This window comes from Elaeis guineensis, chromosome 9, assembly GCF_000442705.2.
Source record: "Elaeis guineensis isolate ETL-2024a chromosome 9, EG11, whole genome shotgun sequence".
Classification (NCBI taxonomy): domain Eukaryota; kingdom Viridiplantae; phylum Streptophyta; class Magnoliopsida; order Arecales; family Arecaceae; genus Elaeis; species Elaeis guineensis.
In genome coordinates, this window is record NC_026001.2 from 14,614,746 (window position 1) to 14,624,462 (window position 9,717).

A 9,717-nucleotide genomic window follows, 5' to 3' on the forward strand; every position below is an offset into this window, starting at 1 on the left:
TGCTTACGGAAAAAGTAAAAAAATATTTCTTATGGGAGATAGGGGTTGTTGCCCAGATATGGAGCCCAAGAGAGGGATGAATTGAATCTTTTTAAAATTTTAAAGATTAGTGTGCTAAAACAATGTGCTAAAATATTTGAGTGGAGAGGGTTGAATTTTAATAAAAATTAATTCAAATGCAAATGATAAGATTATAAATATAGGGTATAAAGAACAAGTAAAGAGAGGCAAGCACAACAAACATAAAGAATTTATAGTGGTTCGGTGTCAACTTTACACCTACATCTACTCTTCAAGTCTCTACTTGAAAATTCAATCCACTAAATAGATTCAAAGGATTAGACCACGTCGGATACCTCCGATCCTTGCTATCTAAGTAAGAACACTTATTTTTTAGGTACAAGCCAACTCTCAACAATCTGATTCAAGGTTCGAATCAATCCAACCGAGTTTTGGAACCCTCCAAAACTCAAAAACCCAAATATAATTTCAAAAAAATAGGGTACAAAAAATTCAGCACACAATCTCCTTAAATAGATACAATAAATGCAATGAAAATATAATACTCAAGGGAAAGAAGCTTTTGCTGAACATCCTCAAAGAATTTCACACTTGATTGCTGCTAGAGAGTGGTTGGTGAAGTGATTAAATACTTCTTTTCTCTCTTTTAGGGCTGAATGAGCTTTTTTCGAATTTAAATTGAATGCTTGTAAAATTTTATAATTTTTTACTTCAAGAGAGTATTTATTTTTATTATTTACCGTGGAGAATGTCTTAGAATTGATTTAGAGCTATTGGAGTGTGTTTAATGCGCATCAAATGCACCAAAAACAGACTGAAAACTAGCCGTTACAAACTCGTCCAGAATGGATCATCCCAAGTGGGTCGTCCCACTATGACTGTGAAGTACTATGGGATGCCTCATTTGGTCAGACAGAAAGTTCAACTTTTTGTTTTGATCTCAGGATCTCGGGGATCGTCCCACTGCATGGGTCATCTCAAGTGGGTCATCCCACTGCATGTCATGAGCCAAAATGAAGCATATCGACTACCTAATAAAAGAAGATGACCTAGACGGGTTGTCTCATTTTGTATCAATCTAATTTTTTATGTATTTAAAGTCTGAAACTTATCAGAACACTTCCAAACACTTTCAAATGACTTGGATACTCTTAAAGACCTTCGAAAACCTCTCTATCTTGCGAAAACTTCAACTTTGGCACGCTAAATGAGGCTTTTTAAACTCAATTTCTTGGACTACCTAAAATATCATAAAAATAATCTCTAAGGATAAGAAATACATTAGTAGTCCCTTCAAATGGTTTATGATCATCAAAATCAATTCTTGAAGCAACAATCTCTTCTTTTTTGATGATGACAAAATATTTGAGTGTTCATAAAATATATCTTTAAAGCTCAAAAAATTTAGATTTATGAAGCACTAGTAGAATTATGCCAAAGATTCAACATAGAAGATCATGATATACATATTTTCGACAAACTTTAATTATTTAATTTTTTTTGCTGAAATCATTTGTGAAGGTATCAGAGTATTTCAAAAAATTATTCTTATTCAATCAAAATCCTCTTCTTTCTTGTATGAATTAGATTATTTTGATCATTTTGAAAAAAAATCTCCTCTTTTCTTATATAAAGAGTATTCAATTTGAAAAATTTTCTTATTAAAGCACAGATGATTCATAAAAAAATTTTGTTCTTTTCTTCCTTGATTTTAGTTATCAGAGCACTAAGTGTGAAAGAATGTTGCTTTCTCTTTTTCTTGTTTTGATCTTAAAGCAAGAATGACACCATTTGAACAAAAATTAAAAAAGAAAAAATTAAAGTATTTTATAAAATTAAAAATAAATGTGTCGAGATATTTTGGCATTCATGTAAAAATAAAATTATCAAAAATACCAGAGCACTCAAGAAAAATAGACGTATCAGAGCAATTTTTCAAATAGTATCAAAATGAGGATAAAAATAGATGTATCAGAGTAAAAAAATATGGGCGTATCAGTGTCAAATACTGTATCAGAGCAAAAAATTTAAAAGAGCATGTAAAAAGATTTTGGATAGACAATACACTACTTTCTCCATTATGATACTATTCTCCCTCTTTTTGACATCATCAAAAAAATAGACTAAAGGGAGTAAGATTTTTCATGATTGCATATCAGGTATCAATGAATAGTGCATTCATTCAAGTATAATAGGCATTCATCCTTTCATTCATCCAAAAAAGAAATGAGCCAAATAAAATGATAAAAACCTCATTCATTAACACAAAAAAAGAGGTTACAAGAGTCATAAAGAGTATAAAGCTCTCATACATCCAATCTACAAAATATAACTAAGTAATCTAATACAAAATAATGAAATCAGTGAGACTGGACATCGAGCACGAGATCAAGATAGATAAGTCATGATCAACCTCATCCTCGTCCGAAAAGTTTGGTCTAAGAAGAAGATGCCAGAGGATGGAAAGCAATAGGCTGAACAAAGGCTGGCTCACTAGATGCAGAGGGCCTAGACTGAAGCTGAGTCCTAATGGCATCAAGCTGGGATAAGATCTCCCTCACTGTAAGTCAGAGCCCATCTAGATCAGAGATATGAAGTCTCGAGAATCTCTGATGTCTATCCGAATCAGCTCAAGAGAAGAATGAAGCTGGTTGTGGAGTCTTTCTATCTCTCGAGCCAGGTCATCCATCTATGACGTAGAAAAAGTAGATGTACCCACTCCAACAGAGAGAGAGACTACAACCTGTTTGACCTTTCTCTCTATATTGAAAATCCTGCCATTGAATCTGAGAAGGGAGCTCTCCATACCCTCTAATCTAATACTCAAGTCAGACAGGAGCTCCATTAAAGAAGAAATGTGTGGCACAATGGACGAATCCAAGGATGGAATGGAGAAGTCACTCGAAGGAGTTGGGTGAATAGGTTCAGGGAAGTCTCAGAACTACATGTTGCATCAGACAAATATCTCTATCAGTCATCAAATCATATCTTCTTCCTCTGAAAAAAAAAATCCTAGACACCATATGGTGGAGCAACCTTATTTCCACACTAAGATCTTTAGCCTTAATCTTCAGGAATCCTTCCACATCATCTCTCCCAAGTATAGTTTTAAGTCCAATTTTCTTTTTAGGTAGCTTATCTAGGCAACTACCCTCACAAGGCATTTGAAGAAATCTTCCTAGCCTAGATGCATTTAAGATAATTTGGACTCCCTTCACAGTAGACCTCAAAACACCATCAGAGAAAATCAAATTTGAATAAAATTCTTTGACCAAATCAATATATACCGGTTCAGACAAACTTAAGAAAGACTTCCACCCTTGCTTAATTAGTTTTTCTCCAATAGAAAAACTATCATGCCTCAAAAATTTGAAGTTTACGTTTCTACCCAAAGCAACTTTCCTTGCAGATAGGAGAATCTTACTTGAAGTGACCAGTGGAGATGCTTGGGTCGGCTCATGTGCTGTCTTCTTCCTCCTTTCCTCTACCTCCAAGGATCTAACCGACTTTCTTCTTTGTGGCATTCTTATTTTGGGGGCCATGTCCCAAGAAGAGGATAGATAATGATCAAGAAGGTGGAGAAGGATGTAGATTAAAGTGAAACTAAGAGAAGAAGATGATTTTAGAGAGTTTCTCATGGATTTGTAGATTAGGGTTTGGAATTTGAGGAAAATAAGAGCATGAGCGATGAGATCAAGAAATTTAGGAAGAGTAGACCTCGATTTTAAGAGATTTTAGGATTTTTGGAAGATCTAGGATGAGGTTCCTAGGTTGGGACGAGAGGGACAAGAAGAGTCTTTGGATTTGAGACATCTCAGAACTTCTTTTTAATGAAACAGAGTTCGGATTGGCTCACTTGAAAAGAGTTCATCCGATCAATTGGGATGTCCCACATAGGTCATCCCATTCAGAAAAGGTTCAAACGATGAAAGAAAGATTTAAAAATGAGAGAAAATTTAGAAGAAAAAAAATTAAAATTGATCATGTCGAGTTGAAATGATCATGGAAAGTCTAGATAAATTTTGCTATAATTTTTGATTGAGTATTTTAACAAAAAAATATGAGAAAGTATCTGAATAGCACTGATGATTTTTAATTGACTTGAAAAAATCTCAAAAAGAAAGGTAGACAGCTTCTAAAATTAAGATAATGATGTCAAGAGATCTTAGAAGGAATTTGAGAGTGAAATTATGATTGAAATCAAGCAGAAGGATCTAAGATGCCCAATTTTTTGCTAATTTCATAAAATTTATTTTCATTTAATGCTTTGGTGAAAATATCAGTTAGTTATTTTTTAGTGTTTATATATTTGAGTGTTATATCATTATTTTGAACATGTTCTCTTATGAAATGATATCTAATTTCAATATGTTTTGACCTAGAGTATTGAATTAAATTTTTGGTCAGATTGATGGTGCTAGTATTATCACATTTTATGGGGATGTTTTTAAGTTCAATATCAAAATCTATGAGTTGTTGCTTAATCCACAGGATTTGGGTACAGTAACTTTTAGCTGCAATGATTTAGTCTCGGTCGTAGACAATACCACTGAATTTTACTTCTTGCTGAATCAAGAGATTAAGTTTACTCCTAAAAATTGGCAAGTTTCACTAGTACTTTTCTTATCTTGTTTATATCCAGCAAAATCTGCATCTGAATAACCTATTAAGTCTATAGAAGATTATTTTGAAAATCAAAGACCTAGGTTTTATGTTCCTTTTAAATATCAAAAAATTCTCTTAATAGTATTTAAGTGAGATTCCTTAGGATTAGATTGATATCTAGCACACATGCATACACTGAACATTATATCAGGTCTACTAGTAGTCAGATATAATAGAGAACCTATCATACCTCTATAGAGCTTTGAATCAATATTTTTACCATGCTCATCTTTATCTAATTTATAAGAAAGGGTCATAGGTATACTTACAATTTTTGAGCTCTCCATTGTAAATTTTTTTAACAATTCTCTTGTGTACTTACTTTGGGTGATGGAGATCTCTTTCTTTATTTGTTTAATCTGAAGTCCGAAGAAAAAATTGAGTTCTCCCATCATGCTCATCTCGAACTCTCCCTGCATGAGCTTGGCAAACTCTTAACACAAATCTTCATTAGTAGATCCAAATATAATATCATCAACATATATCTGTATGACTAAAATTTTTTTATCTTTTTTTATAAAAAGAGTAGTATAAATTTTTTCTCTTGAAAAATTATTTTCTAATAGAAACTTACTTAATCTTTCATACCATGTCCTAGGAGCCTATTTTAATCCATATAAAGCTTTGTTTAACTTAAACATATAATCTAAAAATTTATGATTTTCAAAATCAGAAGGTTGTTCTACATATACTTCTTCAGTAATATAATCATTAAGAAAAGTACTCTTAATATCCATTTAAAATAATTTAAAGTTCATAAAATAAGCAAAAGCAAGTAGCATTCTTATTGCTTCTAGTCTAGCAACAGGAATAAATATTTCATCAAAATTAATTTTTTCTTGTTGATTGTATCCTTTAGCAACTAATTTTGCTTTATTTCTTATTACATTTCCATCTTCATCTAATTTGTTCCTATATACCCATTTAGTTTTTATTATGGGGTGATTTTTAGGTCTAGCAACTAGTGTCCATACATTATATCTTTTAAATTAGTTTAGCTCTTCTTGCATGATAATTATCCAATTATGGTCCTTTTCAGCTTCATCTATTATTTTAGATTCTAGATGTGAAACAAAAGCTACATAATTACAAACATCTCTAAGTAAAGATCTAGTTCTTACTTCTTATACCAGATTATCAATAATTAATTTTTTAGGATGATTGTAGATATATCTTCATTTTCTTGAAAGATTATCTGTGTCTTGAGGTTGTTCTTGAATGTTCTGATCATTGATGCTTTCATCTAATTAATCTTTATTTTACTCATTTGAGTCATTGAGGGTGAGTTCTTTCATTCCATTTTCTATGATATATGTATCATCAGCATCCTTTCTCTTTCTTGATGAAAGATCATTAGTTTCATAAAAAACAATATGAATTGACTCTTTCGCTACTAGTATTTTTTTATTGAATATTCTAAAAGTTTTACTAGAAGTGAAATAGCCAAGAAAGATAGCTTCATCAGATTTAGTATCAAATTTGCCTAAGCTATCTTTGCCATTATTCAAAATAAAACACCGATAACCAAAAATATGAAAATAATGTATATTAGATTTTCTACCCTTCTATAATTCATAAGATATTTTTTTTAAAATAGATCTTATTAAAGCACAGTTTGAAATGTAATATGCTGTATTAATTACCTCTGTCCAGAAATATTTTGAGAGTTTGTTTTCACATAGCATAGTATGAACCATTTTTTTTAAGGTTTTATTTTTTTTTCAACAACTTTATTTGTTGTGATGTTCTAGGTACTGAGAAGTTATGATCTATGTCCTTTTCATCACAAAATTTTTTAAAATCTTTATTTTCAAATTCAGTGTCATGGTCACTTCGAATAAAAATAATTGGTAAATCTTTTTCATTCGAAATCTTTCAACAAAACTTAGAAAATACTGAAAATACTTCATCCTTAGAAGCTAAAAATAAAATCCAAGTAAAATACGAAAAATCATCAATGATTACAAAATCATATCTCTTTCCTCCTAGACTAGTTGTCCTTGTAGGATATGTAAGAGTTCTAAAGATTTAGAAGTTGAAATATTATTTTTAGATTTAAATTTTTTTTATTTATCTAATTGATATGCATCATAAATTTTATTTTTATCAAAATTAATTTTTGACAAATCAAAAACTAAATCTTTTTTAATGATTTTAGAAAGTGTGTGCATACTAATATGTGCAAGTCTACGGTACCAAGACCAACTAGTCTCATTAATTTTAGCATTCATAACCATAAAATATTGCATATTTCGTAGGGATAGATCATCCAAATCAATTATGTATACATTGCCATACCTATGTCCAATAAATCTAATCCTAACATCAATGGGACTAGTTACTATGCACATAGATGATTCAAAAAATACTTTATAATCTTTATCACATAATTGACTAATACTTAAAATATTATGCTTAAGACCATCTACAAGTAATACATTTTTAATATAGATGGAAAGAGTGATACCAATGTTGTCAATATCGATGATCTTTCTTTTGCCATTATCTCCAAAGGTGACCATCCCTCTATTTTTGGCTTCCAATGTGATGACTGAGATTTATCACCAGTCATGTGTCTTGAGCATCCACTGTCGAGATACCACTTTCGTTTTATTATTTGGGATACAAGACACACCTACACACATAAAATCAAGTTTTAACCTTAGGTACCCAAGCTAACTTGGGTCCTTTGGGGTTAGTTACAATGGTTCCTTTTGGAACCTAAATTTTCTTAACAGTTCTAGCATCAAATTTATTTGATAAACATGAATAAGCTTTATGTCCTATCTTGCCACATCTAAAGCAAGTAATATTTGATAATTTTTTTGTAGATGCATTGATAAAAATATTTTGAAGTACTTTTATTTTCTTAGAGTGTTATAGCCAAGTCCGGCTTTATCATATACAGTCTTTTGACTGTCAATGATCATCTGAAGTTTGTTTGAACTTAATATAAATTTGTTAACTATAGATTTTAACTTGGTTACTTCTTCCTTTAGTTTTTAATTTTCTTTTACAAGTGTTTTATTTTGACTAGAAAGTTTATCTTTTTCTTTTATTAGAGACTGATTCTTTAGTTGTAATTCTTTATTTTTCTTATCAACTTCTTTTTTTTCTTAGCTAATGCATGATTTCTTGATTTTAAATTTTTATTTTTTATTTTTAATTCTTTTAGATCATTCAAAAGTTTATGAAAAGCTCCTAATAGTTCATCATAAGTAAATTCACTTTGAGTTTTGGATGATATCTTATTTTCATATGCTATAAGGTACAGGTTAGCTTCTTCATATATTTTTTTGTCAGTGATGGAGTCATCACTACCACTCTATGTAGCCATCATAGTCTTCTTCTTCTTGAACTTCTTTTAGCCTTTCTTGAGCAGGGGACATTCTGATCTGAAGTGGCCTGACTTCTTGCATTCATAGCAGATGATGGACTGTTCTTTTTTTTCTTTGCTCGACTCCCTCTTGACTGGTGGTCTTCTCTTGGTCCCTTATCTTTTTCTCCTCATGAAGCGTCTAAATTTTCTGATAATCAGGGCCAAATCCTCATCTTCCTCACTATTATCTGATTTTTCTATGTCTTGTTCTTCCTGAGCTGTCGACTTGAAAGCTATGATCATCTTTCTTTTGATTTTCTCCTCAGTATATTGCCTCATGGTCAGTTCATGAGTTATGAGGGATCCAAGCAGCTCCTCCAATGAAAAAGTATTCAAATCCTTGGCCTCTTGGATTACAGTGACTTTTGCCTCCCACGATCTTGATAAAGACCTGACACTTTTCTCACAAGATCACTGTTAGAATAATATTTGCCAAGACTTTTTAAACCATTTATGATGTCAGTGAAATGAGTGAACATTTGAGTTATTATTTCTTTAGGTTCCATTTGAAATAATTCATAGTTGTGCACAAGCATATTGATCTTAGATTCTTTTACTTGATTTGTGCCTTCGTGTGTGACTTCTAATCTATCCCAAATCTCTTTAGCTGAGTTGCATGTGAAAATATGATTAAATTCATTAGCATCCAAAGTACAGTATAAAATATTCATGGCTTTAGTATTGAGCTGAGTCATTTTCATATCAAGTTTATCCCATTCACCTTTTGACTTAGGGAGAAACACACCATTAATCAATTTAGTGGATGTGTGTGCTCTATTTACTATGACACTCCACATGTCATAGTCAAGTGCTTGAATGAAAATTTTCATCTGGGCTTTTCAATAGGTATAGTTTGATCCATTGAAAAGTAGAGGTCGATTTGTGGATTATCCCTCGATTAGGGATGTGCCAAATTGAGCTACCATTGATCTTTAGCTCTTGATGGTTAAATAAAGCAAGAACTAGAGCATCGGGCTCTGATACCATTTGTTGCCCAGATATGGAGCCCAAGAGGGGGGGGGGTGAATTGGGCCTTTTTAAAATTTTAAAGGTTAGTACACTAAAATAATGTGCTAAAGTATTTGAGTGGAGAGGGTTAAATTTTAATAAAAATAAATTCAAACGTAAATAATAAGATTGCAAGTATAGGACACAAAGAATAAGTAAAGAGAGACAAACACAATAAACATAAAAAATTTATGATGGTTCAGTGCCAACCTTGCACCTACATCCACTCCCCAAGTCCCTATTTAAAAATTCAATCCACTAAATGGATTCAAAAGAATACACCATATCGGACACCTTCGATCCTTGCTATCTAAGCAAGAATACTTATTTTTCGGATACAAGTAAATCCTCAACAATCCTATTCTTGGTTTGGATCAATCCAACCAAATTTTGGAACCTTCCAAAACTCAAAAATTTAAATACAATTTCAAAAAAATAGGGTACATAAAATTTAGTACACAATCTTCTTAAATAGATATAATAAATGTAATGAAAATATAATACTCAAGGAGAAGAAGCTTTTACTGAACATCCTCAAAGAATTCCATACTTGATTGCTGCTGGAGAGTGGTTGGTAAAGTGATTGCTGTTGGTGCAAAAATCCGCTTGCGCCGGAGAAGCTAGAGTCGGGGAAGCCGCGGTCG